The sequence below is a fragment of the Caloenas nicobarica genome, chromosome Z (genome assembly GCF_036013445.1).
Source record: "Caloenas nicobarica isolate bCalNic1 chromosome Z, bCalNic1.hap1, whole genome shotgun sequence".
Taxonomy (NCBI): Eukaryota; Metazoa; Chordata; class Aves; order Columbiformes; family Columbidae; genus Caloenas; species Caloenas nicobarica.
In genome coordinates this window covers 71,188,290-71,213,268 of record NC_088284.1, presented here as the reverse complement: position 1 = coordinate 71,213,268, position 24,979 = coordinate 71,188,290, and the positions used below count along the sequence as shown (strand labels likewise).

At 38.9% G+C, this 24,979-nt stretch overlaps 1 protein-coding gene across 1 annotated transcript in view; it reads right to left on the bottom strand.

Moving 5' to 3' along the window:
• The window catches only part of LINGO2 (leucine rich repeat and Ig domain containing 2), a 36,105-nt gene extending 11,519 nt beyond the window's left edge, over positions 1-24,586 (bottom strand). Inside the window, exon 1 of the mRNA XM_065657158.1 lies at positions 24,473-24,586. The gene's annotated coding sequence lies outside the window, so the exon portion shown is untranslated. The remainder of the gene's footprint in view (positions 1-24,472) is intronic.
• Between the last annotated feature and the right edge of the window lie 393 nt (positions 24,587-24,979).

The following is a 24,979-nucleotide window of genomic DNA, read 5'->3' as shown; positions in this document are numbered from 1 at the left end:
GCTAGTTTTTATTGTCAGACACAATCCTATTAATCCAGTCACCAGGGAGGGTTTCGAACAATTTCAATCTCCTGACTTGGGTCCCTGCAAATTTTTTTTATGGCAGCAGCACAGAACCTGGTGAGTAATCATGCGATGTAGAGGCTAAAGCAAGCGCACACAGAATGTGTCCAGGAAAGGTAAGAGATCAATCAGTTAGTACTACAAGTGTTGTTGTTGCTTCATAACACAACTCAAAGCCTGTTTAGCCAAAAGCCTCTGAATACTCAAGAGCCTGTATTTTTAAGAAACCTTATTAGCTAAGTACATCTGGAAAGCCAAATATATTTTACAAGGGTAATAATCCATCTTGACTGGAGGTAGATACAGTTTAAAGTTTATAGCTCCATCTGTTTGAAAATAGCTAAAAATGGAATTAAATGCAAAATCTGAAGAAATTGAAATCCACATATTTTCTTTTGTGTTAAGACAAGAATCTCAAAATTATGTGAATACAGCACACATGGTGGTGGGGAGACAAGGTATACTTAGTGAAGCTGTAATGTATAAGTAGAATTTATCTGGCTCATATAAGGAAAAATGAAACCCATCAACTTTGTCTTTTTTCCACCTTGATAAGCTTGTTTGCAGCTGTTCTAGGTCCATCTTGCACTGAAACCCTATCAGTCAAAACAAGGAGCATCTTCACTGGGAACAATCTTCATACTGTCACGTGCAAGGCCTTCAGAGCATGGCATGGAAGCAAGCTGCTTAGCTATCTGATGCTGCTCTTGGTAGACTGCAGGAGTAATCAGAGTCTGTAAAGGCACTATAGGAGCTACAGCATTACATTTGGTCCATTTAAAATAAGCATAAAAGAGTAAACACATTTCTTAGTCCTTGTCAGAGGGCCTTTGTTGATACAACACTGTCAAATTCAGAGTGCCTATCCTAGCAGAAAATTGTGGCCAGCACTTGGGGGTGGCACGAAGGAAAGAAGGGTTATATTTCAGCACATTGGTGAGCACTAATATGTTAAGCAGGAAGAAATATCTGATAGGCCCAACCATAGCCACTTAATTGCTCAGATAAGGAAGTTACCCTAGGGACAGCTGCACAAAGATACTGCACTTTGAATTAAAATAGAGTTGATCATAATGTATACACTTGAGAGAAAAAGAAAACAGTGAACTGCCTTGGGGATTTCCTGTTTGCTAAAGACACTCTTAAAATATATTTAGATTCAAAATCAGCCTGCAGAAGGGTCAAGGTAGGACATTCAGAAATAAGACCTGACATGTTGACAGGTGAACAAGACACAACCATTAATCTCTCCTTTAGTCACACCCATACTTCATAAATGTTACTCCAGATAGCTACTGGTGTCAGCATGAGCTGAACTAAGCCACTGTGTTGAGAGAAAGAGGGAGAGAAAGAGACAGGATGTGGAATAAACAGAATAGTTGAAAAATTGTAGAAAGAATTTTTCAGCTGTGTCAGAGTCGTAATAAAGCCCTTGATTGGAGCCTGGCCCATTGCAGAGCTCCTGGTGTCATAGCATGCTGTAGGTAGCTCCCAAATGATGCAGTTAGAAAGAAGCTAACTCTTGTCTGCTTCACAGCCAAACTACTCTTTTTACATTGGAAACCCATTCTTCTGGGCATCTACTGTCACGTATTTGCTTGAAATCCATACCCACTTTTGCTAGGGTATCACTAGCAACTTTCCAAGAGCTTTCCAAATCCTGGCAATGGAGACCGTTGCCTCATAACTTTTTTAACTTGGTATTTATACATTCCATTGGAAGTTAGAATGATTTTCTGAAAATCGGCACTTCATTTGGTTATTGTCAGACCTGATGAAGGCACTTTTTATACAAGATAAAACCTCTGCTGCTTGAATTAGTCTATATTTGGTAAATATTTCCTTTAATTATTAGTAAAAGACAATATTTCACAATATCCCAGGACATTTGTTTTCTTGGTTAATTACGAAAAAAAGTATTAAAAAGCACAGCTCCTTCCTTCCTTCCTTCCTTCCTTCCTTCCTTCCTTCCTTCCTTCCTTCCTTCCTTCCTTCCTTCCTCCCTTCCTCCCTTCCTCCCTTCCTCCCTTCCTCCCTTCCTCCCTCCCTTCCTCCCTTCCTCCCTTCCTCCCTTCCTTCCTCCCTTCCTCCCTTCCTCCCTTCCTTCCTTCCTCCCTTCCTTCCTTCCTTCCTTCCTTCCTTCCTTCCTTCCTTCCTTCCTTCCTTCCTTCCTTCCTTCCTTCCTTCCTTCCTTCCTTCCTTCCTCCCTTCCTTCCTTCCTCCCTTCCTTCCTCCCTTCCTCCCTTCCTTCCTCCCTCCCTTCCTCCCTCCCTTCCTTCCTTCCTCCCTTCCTTCCTTCCTCCCTTCCTCCCTTCCTTCCTCCCTTCCTTCCTCTCTCCCTTCCTCCCTCCCTTCCTTCCTTCCTCCCTTCCTTCCTTCCTCCCTTCCTTCCTTCCTTCCTTCCTTCCTTCCTTCCTTCCTTCCTTCCTTCCTTCCTTCCTTCCTTCCTTCCTCCCTGCCTTCCTTCCTTCCTGCCTTCCTGCCTTCCTGCCTTCCTGCCTGCCTTCCTGCCTTCCTGCCTTCCTTCCTGCCTGCCTTCCTTCCTGCCTTCCTTCCTGCCTTCCTTCCTTCCTTTCCTTCCTTCCTTTCCTTCCTTTCCTTCCTGACATCTCATGCTCACAATAGGTGGTGCAGTTTTTCCTGATCTACATGTGTTTTCTAGTGACTGACAGCTGGCAAGAAGACACTTGGATCCTAACAGCAATGAGCTGGTGCAGAGCTACAAATACTGTACTGCTGCATTGTCCAGTTTCTTTTGCACCCATTATGATCTCATCTACTGACTTTCTGTCTCTTGGGAGACCCACAACAGTTCTTCAAAGCACTGCTATACTTCCCTCTGCAAGTTGAGTAGTAAACCTAAACTACATTCACATTACACTTGCAGTAGTTTTCTTCCTTGTTTAGATCTACAGGCTTAGCTCAAAGACAGAGATTTAGCTTACAATATGGTTTCTATCTCACTGCATAGCTGTACAGTAAAACTCTGCAAAAATCAGAAGTTTTTTTCTCTTGAAAAATACTTTAACTTATACTGAAAAATTATATTCCAATAATTATTTTTTCACCTTAAGACATTTTCTACAACAGTTGTACTTAATTAAAAACACAATATTCTATCAAGAAACAGTTTCAATGGATAATTTTCAACCAGCTCTACGTTCATGCCTACTAGCATGCAAAAAAATGCACATATGCTTAGAAGTCTTTAAAGGAGAGCACTGTTTATGCCATCTGTAATAATACTTTCTGAGAATAGCATACTTGTCCTAAATAAAATTAATGCTAAAATATCTTTCTGTTGCCAGAGCACTTTCAGATGGCCTAATTAAAAAACAAACAAACAACAAAATAAAAAACGAATGCTTCAGTCTGCATTAATACATCTATTCATAATCATGTGTCAGTTTTATTCCTAATTAAAAGCTCATTAATATCAAAGACAATTTTAAGAAATCCAGATGAGACCATGTCATTTGGGATCTTAAGACTGAAGGCACCCATGCAATCAACTGAGATTCACTTATTCAAAGGCTACTGTAGGTGCTGTGTGAAATAAAATTTTATACTACAGGAAGAACTGATATACGTCTTGATGAAGGCTGTATGTAATATTTCATTCTTTCAGTTAGTTTCTAGCTCTGAAATGCCGCTTAGGCCAAACAGTAGCTGGAAAAAATGAAGAGGAGAAGTGAAGGAGGGTAATGGGTTCATTCTCAAAGCACTGCATATTTTAAATACCACTGGACATGGGAGCAGGGAGGGGGATGCAAACAAAGAGGGTGTATGAACTGGAGGGATATCATCAGACCTGTGTACAGGAGATCTTCCTTGCATCTCCTCCAGTGGAAGATATCTTGCACATCTGTGCATTTCTGAGCAGCCAACTCCAAAAATGCAAAATCTGTGTAATGACTGAGGAAAAATAAAACAGGCATTCATTTGGTTTGTATCCTGAGGAGAAGAATATGTCCTCTGAATCTGGAGGTGAATGGATATCCGCAAAGCAAAGGATGCTGGCAATTTCTCTTCTGAAATACGGGACATGACTTTCTCCAAACTCCTTGACAGTTAGTGATAATTTATTTTATGTCAAAAATTCACTGCAGTCTTAAGCTTTAACACTCATCCCAATGACAAACATTGTTAGAATGATCTAGAATTCAAGAATGATCATAAGAACATTCTTTATTTGTATGTGTATGTATAAGGATGATATCAGTTACCCGGCAATTGAAATTTTCTTTTCAAGCAGTTCCCCAACTAGGGCTAATTACTGTGATTATGCTTTCGGTTGGATGAAAGTCATAAGGATCTCCGAGTCCACTCCTGATCCTCACAGAACAACCTAAAACTAAACCATATGACTAAGAGTGTTGTCCAAATACTCCTTGAACTCTGACAGGGTAGGTGCCATGATGATTTCCCTGGCAGCCTGTTCCAGTGACTGACCAGTCTCTCGGTGAAGAACCTTTTCCTAATGTCCAATCTGAACTTCCTCTGATGCAGCTTCATTCCATTCCTTGTGTCCTATTGCTGTTCACCAGAGAGAGATCAGCAACTCCCCCCTCACTGCGCCCCTGAGGAAGTTGTAGACTGTGATGAGGTCACCCCTCAGCCTTCTCCAAGCTGAATAGAGCAAGTGACCTCAGCTGCTCCTCATAAGTCTTGCCCTCAAAGCCTTTCATCATCTTGGTCACCCTCCTCTGAGCTCACTCTAGTAGCTTAAAGCCCTTCTTATATTGAGGTGCCTAAAACTGCACACAGAACTCAAGGTGGGGCTGCAACAGCATAGTGCAGAGTGGGACAATCACCTCCCTCAACTGCCTGGCGATGCTGTGCTTGATGCACTGCAGGACATGCTTGGCCCTTTGGGTTGCCAGGGCATAGTGTTGACTCATGTTCAACCTGACATCAATCCAAACCCCCAGTTCTCTTTCCATGGGACTGCTGTCCAGCCTCTTGCCACCCTATTTGTACATTTAACCAGGATTATCCTATCCCAGGTGCAGAATCTGGCACTTGCTTTTGTTAAATTTCATACACTTGGTCTTTGGCCAGCTCTCTAGTCTATCAAGATCTCTCTGTACGGTCTGTCTACCCTAGAGGAAACCCATAGCTCCTGCTAATTTAGTATCATCAGCAAACTTAATGTATGTTTGATTCCTTAATCCAGATCATTTATAGAAACATTAAAGAGCACTAGTCCTAAAACTGAGCCCTGGGGAGCCCCACTGGTGACTGGCTGCCAGCCTGATATAACCCCATTTACTAGAACTCTTTGAGCCCAACCCATCAGCCAATTGATCACCCAACGTATCACAAACTTGTCCAGCTGTGAGCTGGGCATTTTGTCCAGAAGGATGCCATGCAAGACAGTGTCAAAAGCTTTGCTAAAATCCAAAACCCCCACCTCTACTGGTTTCTTCATTCAAAGGCACTAAGACCTAGCTCTGTAAATGTAGTATGGGAGTTAAAAATAATAATAACAAAAATCTCCCCTGGAATTTTTTTTAAATTTACTTTGTTTTGAGAAATAATTAACTAGGAAATGAGCTACAGACCAGAGCCACACATACGGTAAGAAACTGTCTGTTTCAACTGAGAGGCCTAGATAGAAAAAATATATTTATGTATCTAAAAGTGTCTTTGGGTAGCTTTAGATATTTTGTGGCCCTCTTCTTAGCTGATCAAAATTAATCTCAATGAGCTTGCGAAGGTAATCAGACAAGATTTTATCCTTGAAATGCACACACTAAGATGGAGATTTCCATTGCTCAAACAAACTGAATTTTATTGATCAGTAGTGTAGAGAAACTTTTCTGCACATTGCCATAAATCTCACTGGAATTACCACTGTTTGACTTTCCATATGGTATGAAATTGCCAGTGTGCAACTATTCATGGCCAGGAGCTGGTAAGAGGGATGACTGAAAGAGAAAGACAATAAAACCTGTAAAAACAACAGTTTTCACTTGTGCAGAACTACTGCAAAATGATTATCTGTGTCAGTATTTTTCGCATATACCATATTAGTATTTATGACCTCTAACTGTTCACATATACTTTTTAAGGAGAAGCCATAAGCCTCAGAATAATATTTTGACTGTGCCCAAACTCAGAGTCCTCAAAAAATTTCGTAGATTCATGACTTGCTATTGGTATTCAGGGCCTCACACAACAACGTCATTCAAGATATTATACTCAGTATGTTTCTTACAGTTGCATCTCAGCCAAACTCAGCTTTTGTATTTAAGAATGCTGAAGAATGATACCCCAAGAGGAACAACTGGGATGCACAGATTCCTCCATTACATAATTTTTTTTGTTGAGTGGCCAGATTTGAATTCAACATCTTTTACACAATTCACAGCCCAGCAATCCTCTGTAAAGCAATAATCCTTTTTCTTCTGTATGCCAGAAATACAAAACCAGCTCTCTTTCTTCCACATGATAATTTTTTTCAAAGCTTTCCATGCTTTTCCATTTGATGTCCTGATTCTGCATCCAACTGTATCAAAAACATTGCAATAATGTGGCTCAGTAACTTCACTAGCTTCTTAAACAAAAACAGGGGAGGAAAAAAATATAGCAATGACCACTTCTGTGCTTGTTACTGACACAGCTGCTATGGGAATAAGAAGAGTCAGAAATAAACACCTGATAGACTCTCAAGATGGTCTCTCTCTCTGAATACTCTGCTCTGGGAAAGGAAAAGACCATGTACTGTGCAAAATTCAGATGATTCACACCTTAGGTTTTCTTTTCTGTTTGTTTGTTTGGTGTGTATTTTTTTTTACTTTGGAAAGGGAAAGGAGCAATGACTATATGTTGCCTTATTGCATGTAATTATAGGTGCACAAAACTAAGTTATAAATTATAAAGGAAATCAATACCACACCCTGGCAGAGTAGACAAAACTGTGAAAGGTGTTCAGTGTTTCAACAATATTGTTTTTACTGGCTAAGTAAAAATAGAAATTATTTGCTGTTTTCCTCCTTTCCTAAGGTTTCTTGCTTATAAGCATGTATATACCATAACTGAATGAGGGCAAGAATAATATAGCAATTACCCAAAACTCCACTTTCAGTCTCTTTCAAAACAGACAGAACACAAACTGTTGAATTGCTGCGGTTGGTAAAGTAACACTTCATTAGCAAATATTAAAAGGATAACCAATCCAGTTCCATCAGGATAAAGTCTAGGTATTCCTCTACCTGTCTACAACTGCTTTAACTCTGTACAACACTTTTTGGAAAACAGCTAATGTAAAACATACAGAAATGCTCATAGGTTATTCTTTTTCTTGTATATTTAATGTACCCAGGATATAAATAAGCACTGTGTCAACCTATCCAGGTTTTTCACCAAGCAATGATATTAGACATTACATTCAGAACCTTCTTTTTTCGTGACATTATGCTTTACATCCCATGATAGAAGAACTGGATACTTCAGCTTAAGGCTCAGGACACGGAGGATTTGCTGAAAGGACATCTCTCACCTCCTACGGACACCTGTGATCGGATCTGCTATTTCATGCAAAACACCTCTTTTTCCTCTTAAGATATTAGTATCTGACCTAATATTCATCATAAAATTATGGTTTTACTACGATTGCTTTGAATGTTGAACCCAGATTTATAGCGCTGTCAAATCAAGCTTCCATGGCTAACAACAGTAAACGTCTATTTACTAAATGACCCTCTGTCAGCATGTGAGAACACATCTCTAGTATCTTGTGTTACTTAAAAAAGAGCTGGTCAAAGATGGCTCCAAAAGACTTTCAGCAGAGTGCTGGGAACTGTCGTCTCCTCTGGTGCAAATGTGTACCTTTCTGTGCCTCCCCTTTCTTGGAGAGGGCTCCGACCGTGGGAGTTTGGGCTGGAATATGTGAAGTTGTGGATCACTTCAGCACTGCAAAAGGTGAACTTGTGGCTTGCACTGACAGCCCTTGAGACCCCTGTGCCTCTTGCACGTGGACACCCAAAACCTGGGTGCGGTTCTCATGCAATCATGGACGTAAGACTCCTGTCTGGTGTGCTAATATCTGTGCAGGCGTGTTGTCAGACGGCAATCCCACCACTGAATACAGTCACAGCTTGCTAAGGTGATGTTGCAGCTTTTGAAGACAGTTGAGTGTTCGGTCTCACAGAGCAGCTTCACTTCCAGCTATATCTTCTATTAGGTAAGATGAAAAGGATCTTGTTCTCACTGCAGGCAAAGCAGTTTGCCAATGGTATCACTGTAATCAGAAATGCTGTGAACCAAATTCCAATTAATTTCCTCAAGCAAGTAATTTTGCCAATGGTTGTGCACTTGTGTACAAAGTATAGGGTCAGACACATACTAATTAATACTAAGATTTTACTCACTATCAGGCTTTCCCTAAGCCTGGAAGCTTTTCTGCAGCATTGATGCAGCTGGAACAGTCTCCTGCAGCTGGATGGGACTTCCTTAGTTAATTAAGGAAGACAGAGAAATAATCTCTTTTTTAATATTACCAGCAGTGGGTATCTCAGATCAGAACACTGGATTTTCCTTTCTTCCTTCTTTATTATATAAACTGAGTTCAAATAAAGAGCTCTTTCACTTCCGCACAGGTTCCTGTACCCTCAAAGGCAGCAATATCACATGATACTTAAAAGCAGATGAACTACTGAATCTGACAAGATGACTCATACACATGAAGTCAGTCAGGTTAGGATAACTGTTCGCTCAACAAATTATGCTTCTTTTTCAATTTCTGTCTCTCTAACCTTTCTATAACTGTCTGGGGTTTTGATTTTTTCCTCCATGATAGAAAATGTTTATTTTTTTAATAGAGTCATTTAAATCTAATCCTTTCTGCTACAAACCAAACCAAACCAAACCAAACCAAACCAAACCAAACCAACAAACCAGAAAATGTGCCATTCCTTCTTCAATCAATCAGTATAAAACAAATAATACACTTAGGAGGTAGAAATAGAAAAAATAATGCACTTCTCTAAGTGCCTAGATAGACTTAGCACAATAATAATGCCAGTTCTCATAATCTTTGAGCCTCTAGATTTCAAGCTAAGCTTCTGGATCCCAGTTAGAGAAATGAAGCCCACTTCTACAGATGTAATTTCAGTATGTTGAGTTTTAGGAACTGTGATCTCTAAAATATAGCAGCAAAGACACACCAAAGAAGTTTAAAAAGAAAAAAAAAAGAGAAACAATACAATATTATTTTTATAAATTTTTAGGATTACTTCATGCTAAATTTGTGATTTGCAAGGACAATCTGATCACTGATGGCTGAATATCTGGCATTGCTTATGCAGTGGCACTGTGGGACAAGCTGGTAACTGGTAATGGTGGAGAGTAAACAGCAGAGAATGATGGTGCTATCTGTGCTTGTATAAAATAAAAGCTTCTTCTGTAGAAAACTGATAGATGAGTATGGCACAGGCTAAATCTCAGTACTGTGATTTAGAACTCTCCTGCCCAAGCTTCATTTTCATTGTTTGGGAGCTCTGACAACCACTTTGGTAAGGAAAACTGCACACTTCAATTATCTTCCGAAGTCTGACAGAGAAGAACACAGTTAATAACGGGCATTATATCTATTTTTTGAATCAGTGATTCAGAATGCCTTATTCTGCATTCTGCTTGCAGGTTTGATGAATTGATTGTTCACAAAAAGACTTAAGAAAACTACTGTATAAAACCAGGAATTCGTGGGCAGTTGGCCACTCTGTGGGATGTTTAATTAAAAATAAAATGAAATAAAAATTAATATAATACTCTGATTGGAAAAGGGTAAATTAACTCCAAAGTTTAGGTTACACAGATTATATAGCATTGAAAATTACAAAAAAGAAAAGGCTATATGTCAGCTGTGAAGACTTTGGCTAGCGTAGCTGAGCAAATAGCCACCTGTTGTGCTCCAGCCATGCTTGCTTCTGGATTACTAGGAAATTCATATCTGAATGGACATGTCTGTAATAACTTCTGGATCAAAACCATAAACTGGAATTTTGACCAATAATGCTGAAGACCTTTTTCAGTTTTGATATTGCTTGAATTTGGGGAACAAAAGCTCCATGTTTGTTTCATTAACAACAGTCACACATTTTAGGAGAAAGGGTTCTCAGCTATTACTATGGGAAGAAATTTTCAACCAGTATTTTTCAACAGGGTCACAGGCTAAGATCCTTCACTGCGAAGATAAGTGTCCCATTTTATGGGCAGCTTAGCTGGTAGAAGTGAGAGAAAATTCGTAAGGACTAGTAATTTATTTTGGCATTTGTAAGGACAATAATATTCTTGAAAAATCCTTGACAAAAGAAGGTGTTCAGACTGGCAGCTGCTGCTGTTCATGTTTCTCTCTGATTCCCAGACTAAGGATGTGTATCCCTAACATCCCTTGATATTATCCAGGCAGATCCCTGCAGTGACACAGGATTTGCAGTAGGACCAACTACAGGACCAAGTCTCTGGTCTCTAGACTGTCCTTTAGTTTTGTCCTACTCTATGGACAAGGGGAAGGAGCATGATGTTAAATGGCTGATAGCACAAAATACCAGCTACCACAGCTGGGTAGATTGCATTTTTTCCTTTTGGGGTCCATTAAGTGAATAATTCTTACTAAGCCTTAATGAAAGCCCAAGCCATTTGAAAGGAAGTTGAATCATTTTCATATACATTATTTTAATGCATATATGTTTGCAACTTTTAAGTAACCCATAGATAGTTTGGAAACTAAAATAACCAATTTGTTAAACATCCTTTTAATTTACATCTAAGGAGGGGCAGATGGGCAGATTAAGCATTTACAGTTAGAGACCACCATACTTAAGTGACCTTTAAGACTAGTCTTCCCAAAAGCAACATAGACGTGGAATAATATACACTTATAGGTGCACTATCAAGTGAAGTTGAGTTTTGTGGCTGAAAAGGTGACAGCTTGAAGGCTGAGCCTTTGCAACAGATCACTTGTAGTCTTTCACTTTGCATCACTTCTGAAATACAATACATAAACTTACAAAGCCTACAAGATTCTTGGACCCTTTTTATTTCAAAGTCGTCCTATGTAAAATCAGTCAGAGTGGGAAGGCCACTTTAATACTTTAAGAAACGAGGATTTTTAGATGACTACTGTGCCATTTGAGACAGAACCATGAGAACACCACGTACAAATGAGTACATGTGAGTTTCTTCTGTGAAGTTTTGACTCAAATTCTGTGGCTTAAAACTTATTGATTACAAAAATGAACTTTATCTATTTACAAAGATAGGAACATAGTTTGTTCTTCCATACCAGTATCCCAATTTTAAAAAGGGTCACTTGGGTGCCAGTTCTGTTCACCATTAAGAAATGTAATGCCTGAAAATCTGAACTGCAAGTTGATTAAGACAGTCAATACCTGTCTTGCTGTTTTAGTGAAAGTAAATTATGCTGGTAAATTTTCATTGGTTCTGTTGATTGATATATATATACTGTCAATAAAGAGGTTGGTGGGGGTTTTTTTTGTTTGTTTGTTGTTTGGTTTTGGTTTTTTGTTTGTTTTTGTTGGTTTTTTTTCTTTTTAAACACTGCTCTGTCTAATTTTGCTTGAACTGATTTTTATTGATACTTACATTGATATGTTTTCCTTTAAGAAATGTTTAGTCTGGCTAATTTATTTTCTGCATGGCAACTACATTCAAATACCAAAGTGTAACCACTGACTGTAAACATCTCATGAACAAGAATTTATAAGATGAAGATACCATCAGGCAGATGTTTAGAGAGTGCAATTTGCAGTTTGATCAACATTTTACTAAATTCTGCACTACCAACTGCACAGAAGAGGATTTCAGGTAGTTGCAAAGACTGCTGCTATCTGCTTGTCACTCAAATAAGTGTACTGTGGGGACTCAGTGACCAGCTCTTGTCACTAGAAGGGAAAAGAAACAGCCCAAGCCTTATGGCTTACGCACAAATATAAAGATGAGAAAATAAGCTCCAAATGCTGTTTATTCCCCTCTGCCTTCTCTGGAACTGAAAGAATACGTTCTGGTTGAGAATTTCTCCTTCTTTTCTAAAACATCCTGCCATATGGAGGAAAGAAAAGAGAATGAATCATTGACTTCACATGGAGTAGGATGAAGGGGAAAAAAGCACAGGAGAGATAGAAATGGCAATCTGAATGTAGACCCCAAATGCCCCCAAGCAGTTCCAAACAGCAGTTTGGCTAATGGCTGTAATTTGGAATGGTTGTGCATCCTTAAAAAAGCACATGGGAGGTGGGTGGAGAGTAGATTAAGTGTATCAGTCTCTGATCCACTTCCCACTGCCTGGCTAGCACGCATGTCCTCTGCATCCCTTCGCACAATCTGGTGGTGCTGGTGGGAGGACATTCTGGTTGAGAGTTTCTGCCATATGGAACAGCTTTCCCGAACCTGTCCCCTTCACTGAGTCACCATTTCAAGCAAGAGCTCAGTGCTCTTCCTCCCTTTTAATGACTCTCCCTGTATTATTAACTTTTAAACAATGCAAATGTTTTATTTAACTATGGAAATCAACCACAATACCATCTGACCAAATGAGCCTAGACAGTAAATTTATGCTTAGTTACATTTCAGACATGCTCAAACTCTATCTGATTGAGTGGCTTTATCACTCACAACACTGATGAAAGACCTGATGATATTTATGGAACAAGCCCAGCATGACATGACAGCATAAACACAACAGACTCTGATTGGTAAAAATTGCCTCTATCATTTCTCAAAAGGATAACCCAAAGAGAGCCTTGAAATTTTACTAAGGTCTTGAGGGAAAAAAAAAAAAAAAGTTTATTTTTATTCTGGCCTTTCCTTTCTAGAAAAGCCATCTGCAAGTTAAAAATATTGTGACTAATATTAATATGAAAAGTGTAGTTTCTGAATAAATAACAAGCCTCACACAAATCCTATAATATAAATAATTGAAACTTATATAATTGCTCTAGAAATGGGAAAAAACCCACCACCCAATCTCTTGTGAGATTTACATTTCAAATTCACAGAGTCTCAAAACTGGGTAAGCGGGTTAAGGCTGAGGTTGTAATTTCAATAATGCACAGACCTAGGCAGTAAGGGGCAAAACCCAAGCAAGTTATAGTTCAAACAAGGCTTCCATTGCTAAAGAGCACCTTACAAATCAGGTGTTTACTTGAATTTACTTGAGGAGTTTTAGGTATGTCCTTCCTTGCAGCAAAGAAAATCTTTGCAATTTTAGTTCATAAAATTCTTAGACAGTGTCCTGCCAGGCCATCTGTTGTTAGCTGGTTGTTCAGGCAAAGTATTTTTCATGTGTTCAGGAACTGGTTTTAGATGGGTATAAGTATGTATCACACTTGCTGGTCTGAGGTATGGTCAATAAAATTGACTAAGCATCTGTAACAGAGACCCAAAAATCTGATCTAGCATGCTGCTACTTTAATTTGCCAAGGTGATACACTGCTTTTTTTACTTATGTATGATCCATAGTTTTTCCAGTGGAAGTGATAACTTTGTTCCCTTGTCTCAAATTTTAAATTACACTTGCACAATGTGATGTGTGAAGTGCCTATAGCAGTCACCTTCTGGAAGTACAAAGACTTTAACAGAGGCAATTTTAATTAAGATAGCACTAGAGGTCAGCACTTCACACCGCCATTTTGTTGGCCTTCTCAGCACTCCACTCCCTTGCTAGCTAATATTGGTATATATTTAATAAACTTTTTCTTCTCTCATATTCTACTTGAAACATACTGTTAATGTACCAACAGGAATATCCATTCTCTGCCATAAATTCCAGAAGCAATGCAAAAAAATCTCAAATATATTTGAGTAACTCTGTTATATGACAAATCATCTGGAAATATACACCTATATCTGCATGAAATTACATGTGCCATTTGAGGAAATGCTGAATACATCATTCTCAGCTCTGATTTAGACCCTATTTCTCAAACCAGCTGCTATACTACTTGAAATATCTTTATCATTGACTTAGCAAGACACTGGTGAATAAGTATTTCCATACATCTATGCAGGCTGGTTCTCATGTGACTTCAGTCTCTTTACACCACTGGTGACATTGAAAATTTTTAACGCAAATGGAAAAAAATGAGCATAAAGCAAGCAAGTAAGTGAATCCTGCAGGCTGGGGAGACTAAAGAAATCTCAGAACAACTATGATATTCTACTTTGTTTACTCCAATTCAAGTGTAGCAAATCAAATTTTTAATGCAAAGCAGCTGTTCATTATTTGGCAATGATATCTAGAACAACTTTTGATTCTCATAGAGCACAGCAAGAACAGAATGAAGCCACATTAGCAATGACAACTTCAACAAAAGGTAGGTAATACTTCTGTAAGAATTAGGAATACTGCAAAGAAGAATTGAATACATTCCTTTTTCTAAAACTTTTTATTATCTTAATAAATACATAAAGCCCTAAAGCAAAATTCAGACCAAAAAATAGAGAATTTTATGAACTGTGTATTATTGTACGGTAGTGGTTCAGGACCACACTGAACTTTCTTCATATTTAAGATAAAGATAGAAGCAAAGTGCTGCTAACAGAATATGTAATGAAAGAAGCATATTCATTGTAATTTGGAAAATGCAGAGTTTTAAAAGGTTGCTGGATGCAGACAGAGCAAGAAATAAACGTACAAAACTTCTAACAATCTCTTTCCCAAGTGCGGTCTCTCAGGCCTCCTTTCAGAGCCCCTTGTGGCAGAAACAAAGAACAAAGAGCCATTATTCAGGAGTCAGGAGACCATCTTTGTACAATATTACAATACTAGCACTTTGGAGTAGTGTTTTTTGAACTCCAGTCATTGGTTTAACTGATGGTATGTGGAGTCCTTCATCATCCTACACACAGTAAAACTGAGTTGACAATACAACCACAAAAGGTAATAAAGGCTGAGGTTTAATCAGAAGATCATAAATGTCAATGGCAAATTTTCAACCGACTTGGGGAAGTTTTGGATCAAACCTGGGTCCTTCACATGGAACAGTGGACAGGTGTTTAAGAAGATGTATAACAAAATACTGTAACACTGAAAAAGTGTAAAAGAAAATTATGTGGTTTTGAGGACCAGCAAAAGTCAGCAACCTTGAAACCTGTCCAGGACAGGTCTGTTCAGTGTTCAGCTGTTTGAAAGCAGAGGATGCTTATAATTTATTCAATCTAGCATTAATATACATATGCTGAAAGAAGAGGATTCAGAGGGTCTGTGTTATGCAATATGATGAAGCCAGAGGAGGGAAAATCACAGCTAACCACTCTGTTACCATCTGTGGAAACAGATTTTGTTACAAGGCTTGCCATCAACTATTGTCTATGTCATCTCTAGCTTTGCTAATCAATGAAATTATGGGACATTAACTTCTGTTGACTACTTCATTTCAGGAAAGGTACTTTGTGTGGTAAAGGGGTGGTGTCAGACTTTAATAACATGTGAATTACTGTGTATCATTATTGAATGTGACACAGCAGCAAACTCCTAAAACATCAGTGCAGGCCATGGTATCTCCTGTGAAAGACTATTTGTTTGAAAATAACCTACACAGGATCTTGACAGGTCTTAGATAAGTCCTGTTCCAGACACATGGGATCAGCCCGTTTCTGCTTTTTGATTTAAAAGCCTATGAGCTGGTTTTCTCTGCTATGTAATGCATTCACTTGAAAGCTCTTGACTGTAGGGACCAACATCCCTGCAATTGGACCTAAACTCTCCACCACCAGGTTTGGGCCATCTATCCCATTTTTTCTTGATTATCTTGGTGCTGTTCTGGCAAGTCTCGAGGTGCCTTCACCAAAATGGCTTTGTGACACTGCTCTGTGCTGGGGGACACAGAGGCTTCTGGTTTATGCAGAGGTGATAAGCGTGGGGTGCAGCTCCAGCCCGGGGCAGCACCTCGGCACAGCAAGCCATGTTTAGTGATTAGTGAACCGTGCTAACCTTCTGACATCTTCTTTTTTCCTCAGTTTATTCAGGACGCAGCCAGGACCCTGGCTAACTGCAACTCACTCAGGTTTATCACTGTGACAGTTCTGGTGTTGCTGCCACCAAAAATGAGATATAATATTGGGCCAGATGGATCCCTGCCTGACGTGGTATGGCTGCTTTCATCTGCTGCAGCAGAAAGTGACCTTGTACACTGGGCATCTACGGGTTTAAATTTCACCTAGAAGTTGACCTGTGGCTTTACAGGAAAAGCATTTTACATGTAAAGATTTCTCAAGTGTCATTTAAGTGTCTCACATTCATATGCATTATTGATTTAGTGAGAATTATTTAGTCCCAGAAGATAGAAAAATGTGGACCTGCATAATACCTATATGACAAAAGAAAATAACTATTTGCATTACATTTAAAATGGTTAACTTTAAACAACCAGAACCACATGCATAAACAGCATTTCTCTGCATTAATACTAATAAAATAATGAAATTGACATGTGGAATTCATGATTTTAAGTGACCTCCTGCTTGTTTGTTTCTGGAAACCCTGATATAGCAGTCATGCTATAGTCAACAACCCTCTTTCTTTTCCTGAAAGCTTGTCACAATACTTACAGCACATATGTTTTTTTCCCTGCTTCACAGATTCGAGAAAAAAGAACAGAGAAGGGCTGGGTGCAAAATGCTTTGAGACATAAGACTGAAGCAGAGAGGCACCAAGAGCCTTTCCTCAGAAACCTTGTGAGTTTATCAGCAAATGGCAGAAGCAATTCCAGCCTAATTTACCAAAGCCACTAGGTGTCCCTGCCAATTTACGGCAGCGGCAGCAATCCCAGGTCTGCTGCAAGACACAAACACACTTCATAAACCTGTCCGAAGAAAATACAGCACTACCAAATCAGGCAACTGTTCTTCCCAGCGTCATGTGCCTAGCTGTGCATCATTTCATCGTACTGTCCATAACTTGTGCCTCGCAGTCATTCAGGAATGCGATTCCTGCAGGCAAGGTCAGTACTTGTCAACTGAATGGTTTCCTGTCCATTAAATAAACCAGGTCTGTCCTTGGCAAATGTTTTTTGAGACTGCAGGCTTTCTGAGAACACACGGTTCTCAGTCAAAAGGCAGGAAGTCTTCTGTTGTGTCCATCACATCGGGTGCATCAAACTGAATAATGTAGCATTTATTGAAAAGGGCACTGATGCTAATCTTTTCGTGCTGACTGACTAAGACAAATATATTAAGGGAGCATTTTTTTGCTTCTCCATTCTTTCCATTCTCTTCTTTTAAAGCAATTGAGCCAAGTATTATTTGATTTAAAAGCTCATTTTTGGAAAGGGTCAGATTTTGTAGTATTTCAGATGCAGATTTAGGAATCCTTTAAGCAGCTGTGAAAGATTGCAGCATATTACTTTTAAAGAGCTCATATTCACATTCAGTTAAATAAGATTTTTATTATTGGCATTACTGGGAGCAGTCCTCACCCAGTGTTGTGCGTTTTCCTTGTTCTAGAGACTTCTCTGTGCAACCATTGAGTGGTCTATCTTTCTTCTGGTACTGAAAGATAAGTAATGATCTTTGCTTTCTGATTGTAGTGTTGCCAGTTTCAAACAGTAGCAGATAACTCTCTATTGGGCCTATTTTTGCACTAGGTAAGATTTTTTTTTTTTTTTACCAGCGAAAAAAACCCACAAAAACCAAAAACCCCCACCCCAAACAGCAAAGAACACCTCTTCTTTCCCACCAAAACTTTGGCATTTTTACTGATGCACAAAATGCCCAGGCATGATGGTCTCTCACTGGAATTACAATCTGGTTATATCCCACTTCTGTGAGCTGGGATTTCTACAAGCTGGATTGCTTCCCTCTGTGATGCATCACTGTCTCTTCCTGAAAAGAGAGGGTTTCTTTTATAAGAATAATAAATTGCATTACATTGTGATAGAAATAGTTCTGCCAGAAAGATGAAGCTACAGAAAAGCATTGTAATGTAACACAACAGAACTGAAGATCTCCCCACCCACACAAGAAAGAAACATGGCAAGTTTTGTGCAAAGCTTTCTTCGTACAGGGCATTTGAAAGTACATGTATGTTATTTACAAAAAAAATCATGTTGATGAGATAGTTTTTTCAAAAATAGTTCAACAGGAGGGGTTTTCTTCCCCACCCCCCTTTTATATGGCTGTTTGGTTTTAGAGTTCTGGGTCATTGATGCCTGGCCTAAGAACATATTCTGTTAATTTTTCCTCATGAGTGATGATTTTTACTTATAGACTGCACTTTATTCCCTGGGAAAATCTTCCCATTTTCACTACTGTACTCCCATTTTTCCCATTTAATTTGCTGTGGATATTCTGAAGAAATTCAGCATGAATTTTTCAAGAGTCAATGTCCTACTTGTCTAAAACATTAGAGTCCTTTAAATCTGGAAGGCAGTACAGTTTAATTCCATGGCTATAAAAGCAAAAAACACAATAGATTTTTACTCCCTACTCTTGGTTGCCCTCTTGGTGCTCTTTAATGCAAGCACAATAGTGAAACGCAATGGAGATAAGTGCTTAATGAATGCTGTCAGGTTTTCAATACTGACTTTACGCAACAGATCATTCTTAGGCAAAACAGGAATACTGAAACATTTAAGAAATCACTATTATTTAAGAAAATTTTCAACCATTGTCAGAGAAAAGAAAGGAACAATGGAAATCACTTTCTTTCAGGCTCATCTTGACCTTGATTTCTTTATGTTGCCAGAGCAAGGAAGCAGAGAGGATGCATTACTCATACAAAGGAACTATCTTCTTTCTATAATGTAGAGAGATGCTACTTATCAACCCTGACCAAAGAAAACTTATAATTATCACCACAGTTTAAAAATGTAAACTGTTACCCAAAGACTTCTACCATTCCCACATCAATAGACTTAAAAAGTCCATATACCACAAATCTACCTCCATTCTTGCAAAGCTTTTCTTGCTTTTAATGCCCTTTTCTCTTTGGGATGGACCAGAAATCAACATTATGCAAAACTGTATTGCCTGATTTGGTTGATGGTGGTTAACTTAGAGCCATGACCTGTTGGATTGTTCTGCTCCTGATGGATATTCATAAAACAGCATGCTGTTGTGACATCATCCTTTGTTTAAATCACTACATCCAATGCATTATGATACAAACAACCTGGCACAACCTCCCCTACCCTGGCCGAAGTAGTCCTCTCAGTTTATTGTCATCATTCACATATTGCTAAACCTGAGACAATTACGAAGAATATTCTAACTGCATTACTATCAAATGCAAGTAAAATTCAGGCCATAACATTTAATAAGAATAATATAAGACAATAAAGAATAGGATGAAATCTTAGCAGCTGTGTGAGATCAAGGGATAGAACAAGGCATCCTGTGCTGTCAGCGTACCATGCAGCCCAAACTCAACACACTAAAAAGCAATCTCTCTGGGAGTCAACTGTAACATTGCAAAGAAAACTGTTAGTCTCCATGCAGAGGAACTGGTTTACAAACATCAGGTTCAGAAGCATAATTCCGAGAGCCTTTTTTTCCCCCTTTCCTTTTCCTTTCCTTTGCTTTGCTGCTCCAGTCAACATGCACACGGTAAGACATGATTGACAACCTCTCAGTGGTGCTTTTTCAAAGGTCAGGTAGATTTCCATGGCCTTCACTGGAGCAGAGCTGTGGGGAGGGACCAAGCTACAGGGAAGGACAGATCACTGTTTGCAGGAGGCAATCCTCTTGCAAGGATGAATCTGTATGCTAAGAAGCAATAGGATGCAACAGGAGAACAAAATAGCAAAGGGAAGAAAAAAGAGGGAGGGGGAATAAAATGAAAGCAAAAAAATAGTAACACAGGAGAGGCTACGACTGAAAAATAGGGGAGCTGGGGGAAAAGGAAAGCTAGAGAAAAAAGAACGTCTGTTCTTCTAAAATGTAAAAAGATCAGAGGAGAAGGAAAGAGATGAAAGATGAAAGATACTGCATTTTTCCAGGTTCAACGCTTTATTTATTGCTCTGTTGGGCAAACTATTTCTATCCTATACAACCCAATAATAATCCATCCATAAAATAGGACTTACCACCCTAGCTAAATTAAACAAAAAAAAGGAAGAAAAGTACTGCTTAACAGCAGAGTGTTTCTGGCAAAATCTGTAATTCAAAGAGAAGGAAAAATATGCTAATCCTTTTCATTAACAGCAAATTTTGCAGATTGGGAAAGTGATGAAGTCTCATAGCAAGGTCACTGGCATGTGCAGAAAAGTTTCAAGGCTCAGACTGAGATTCAGGAAATAGAGGCACATACCTTGCCTCTGCCACTGATTCTCTACTTGGGTCAGTATCAGTCTCAGTTCTTGGTCTTGGGTCATTCTCAGTTCTTCAACACTGCCTTCCTCTCACCACTTTCCTCACTTGTGTAACTGATCTCTAAGCCCTTTGGGAACTGACAGCTTCTTGCCGTGAGAGCCTTTTACCTCTCAGTTAAGTGTTAGCTGCTGTCTTTTCACAATCCCGTAACTCACATAAAAATTACGCTTGTCTTTTTCTCTGCTCAGCACGTTGTGCCATGCAGCTGGTGATGGACTGTGGACTGGTTCAGCATGTGTACAGTGCAGTCTGCACTGGTATCACCCACCACACATATACACATGGTATTATGCTGTCAGCCTATGCTCTATGTGAGGACCAGCTTCATCTAGGGAGTGATCCAGAGCTGCTGGAGCCAGCTGAGAGTGAGGGAAGAGATGCTTGACTGCAGAGGTGTACAGGACATAAGGAGACACAGTTCCCTCTTGTGCTGCAAGCTTCCCCATTGCTGAGCTCCCATGTGCGGGGCCATGGCTGCTGGTTAGGGCTGGTTGACTTTAAGTAGGAGTTAACTAAGGAATGGAGAAAGAAAGATCCCCTTCTCATCCATGGCCACTTTAATTTCCAGTAAACCTTCAATTTCCTGTACTTACATAACAACAATTTCTTTGATATTAGTAATAGTGAAATGCAAGTGTTGCTGTCATTTACAAACCACAACCTAAATTTTATGATTGTTTCCATACTGGAAGCTTGTTTTGTTCCACCAAAGTCAGTGCTGCTCTTGCTTTTTCTGCACACAATACTATAAGAGCAACTTTATTAACATAAACCACATGTACTCAGATGTTTCTTATCTTTGTGCCTTTGATCCTGTGAGGTGGTGAAAGCTGCACTTTCTGTCAGACACATTCTTACAGGAAAAATGAGGAATGCAATATTTATTTTTTGTTTCCAGTGAAAATACTTCTTATTGTTTCTTCCCATGTTGTCATCAGCATACCAGAGTCAGAATGGGAAAGGGTTCAAAGGAAGAAGAAACAAGTCCATGGAAGAGGTTTATCAATCTCAGACACCACAGTCAACCACATACAATATTTTGTCGTCTTCCACTTTCTATTAAAACCACTATGACTGATAGACTGGATTCAGCTCCTAATGTATCTTTACTGTGGACCACAAACTTGGTGGCTTCAGAGTCACACCAAGAAGCCTGCTTCTGTTGATAAGCAATTATCACTGGGATGAAAAGAGAGAAGATAAAGTCTTGGTCTATAAGACAGAAAGACAGTATCATTCACCTCAGTGTTATCAGTATTTCAGAGTAGTTACTTCTGAGGAGCAAACACATGGGAAGTTAGAGTGCTTGAACATATTTATCTAGCATAATAAGGAGTCTGAATGCAAATTAAATACAGCCACAAAAAAGGAATCCATTATCACATTTTCATGAGCTTTAATAACAAAATTCCTCTGGAATTTCTGAAAGCAGAGTCAAGCTCTTGATTTTAAAATGGAGCTGGAGCAGAAATATTCTGAGCACAAGAAACAGAAGGATGGAGACAGAAAAAAGGATGTAAAAAATAATCCATGTGCATGAAAAAAGTACTCACAAAAGTTTATAGAGTTGCATTCAGAGATTTGGATTATATGAAGCCATGTCAAACAACTCAACTTGGAAAACTCAGCAAGATTTTCAAGATGAAGGTTAAATGTATAGTTAATACAGGGGAAGTTGTTGCACAGATATTACTGTATATTCACTTTCTTCCTGTTTAAAATACTTCACTTTCCTGTGTGTATCTCAATAATTTCTCCACTGAGAGGTCATAATATCTCTACATATGATATATGACCACATTGTATCTCAAACCTTTGGTCTCTTCAGAATGAAAATACTTAAGCCTAATTATAAACAGCAGACTTTGCCAGCAAATAAATGGGGCAAAAAACTCAAATCAAACAGACAATGTTTTCCTATAAGTAACTTCAGGGATGGGGAAATTCTAGAAAGTTGTTCTGCTATGGTATCGCACTCCTTCTTCTGAGTGAAAACACTAAATGTAATCACAATTTAGGCACCAACAGTCACATCTAGCTGTCTGGTGTGACAGGTGGATCCAATGCTCTGCTAAAAGGAGTAGTATGCAAAATCCACATCTACTGGTTCGCATGTACAGCTGTGGTATAGACATGTGTAGGACTTCACTCTCGCTGTCTTTTTCCTTGAGAGAGCGCTTTCAGTAAAAATATTATATTTAGTTCAGAAAACTGATTTTACCTTTGAGTGCAGTTAATGATTTGGAATAATCTAGCTAAACACTTTTTCTTGAGATGTACTGCCAGACAATCTGCATCTCAGACAGCAGTTTCTTATAAGCAAGGTCAGCAGAACTGAACAACCACAGGCATGTGTAAGGATATATGAGCAAGGTAGACAGTATCCCAGCATCCTGTCTTGCCATGGCCGTCACATATCATAGGCTTAGCTTTAATCATGTGCCATTTAATATAAATCTCTTTGGTGTCGCTTTCATTATTTCAGTTTATTTATTTTTGCACTGCCAAGAATCATAGAAATAAGTCCAGAGAAGGTGTTATACATGCTATATAAAGCAATACCCAATTTATCAGCTAGAGGCTCTCATCTGTTTAACAATTATCCAAATTTTTGTCTTGAGCTTTGCAAAATTCAGCATCTTCAGTTTGGTTAAGTGTCTTGAATCTAATTTTAGGTGACCACAAGACCAATCTTTTGTGCTAGTAGAATCTTTCCTTGCCATCTTCAGATTAGAGAAGATCATGAATCTGTAATTACCTAGCAGGTAACTGCCATACTATGAAGATGGCTTTTTCTGTGGACCTCTGCTTTTGCAATGGACTCAAGACCTCAAAATGAAATATGAGGAATGTGCTTTCCTGCAATGTTTGGAATCTCAGCAGTAGAGACACAGTCAATCTAGGTACCAAGGTTATCTTGCTAGCCCTGTTAGGATCAACATACAGAACCGAGACAAAAGTGCCAAACTCAAACAGATCTTCCCAGAAGATGGAAGAAGGAGGTATCAGCCATGGTTCCCTGCCATGCAGATGTCTCTTAGCAGATTCAATGCACCATGGTGCTTACTCAACTTTCTGTTATGATCTTACTTATCTTTTTTATCAATTTTTACTAGGCCTGACAAGAGCTTACTGTATTAATAATTCAATGCTTTCTTCTGCTCCCTTCTTTTATACTCTCACATGTCCTTTGTACTACTCTGCAAATAAGAGATGCTGCTGGTATTCTGCTTAGAGCCCAGACTGCAGATGCCAGGCTGCAAGTATCTGCAGACACTGATTATGGATACAAAGGAATGTATCCCCAGCTCATACGAAATGATGGAAAGCTATTGCACTCTACAGATCTGTGTTGTTTATGCTAGCTAGGAAATCTGCTCCTATGTCATTTACTATCACAACAAAACACATTAAACCATTATGTCCTGTTTTCTAAAATAAATAATTTTACCTTGCAGATTTAAATGTCCAAGGAAAATAACCATCTTATTACCATGTTTTAGCTTCATACAACAAAGTCTCATTCAATTTACAGCTGGTATCTTAGTGTCTTTGTAACCAATATATCCATGTCAGCAATCAGATCCATGAATATTTTTGCGTTTAATAGGTATAATTTCCATGAATCACTAATGGAACCAGTAGGAGGACATAATGTGTATGCAAAAAAAATGAGGTGGTGCCCTTCAGAATCCTGGAGGGATTTCATCAGCACAAACCCGCCTGTTTCTGTACTCTACAAAGCCAGGGGTTTTCTCCCAATTAGAATTTTCACAGCAATCTGTAACGCAGCTCTAGGAGGCCACACTGGATTTTTGTTTCCTTTTTTTGTGAGCACTATTAAAAAAAAAAATCAACAGTTTTAACAAAGCTGAAACTTAAGGTGTCTGGAAAAAAAGCTTTTTCTTAGCCTAAGAAACATTAAGCAATTTGGCTAATACAGCTATTTCCTCCCTCGCCCCATGCAATTTAATGCAGAGCGATTGATTGGGAGGAAATGCTCAGGTCCTACACTGGCTCTAGAGGACTGAGTAATTTGAAAGGGAATTAGTTCACTAATGCTCTCAGAGCTTACCAGTAGTTCATCACAAAGAAAAAGGGGTAGAAATAATTCAGTCTTTGTAGAGCTTCGGTTCAGTCATAAACTGGAAGCAAGATTCAGTACTTTGATTTTACTCGAGATCTACATTGACTTTAATTGGCTTTGGATCAAGGACTACATTAAGCCTTTTTACAATTAGGTTTGTAGACCACATTCTGTCTGTGAGGCCTAATCATATACACTTAAAGGGAGAGTGATTTGTTGTGGCTGAGAACCCTACCTAGTGTTAACTGCAGATAATGAGCAACATTTTATCTTCAGTTAATACTCATAAGGCAAGAACCAGCAGCAAACTCTTGCTAATATCTGGCACTGCCAGAGAACTGCTATATATCTTATTTGCAAATCTTCAGCAATCCATTTGAGGAAGAAGTGTCTTTATGGATACTCATTTTTCCTGACTGGCAGCACCTCTGTTATGGGAAGAACATTTATTAGTGTGTAAAAGTTCCCTGTGACACATGGCACATACAGAAGAAA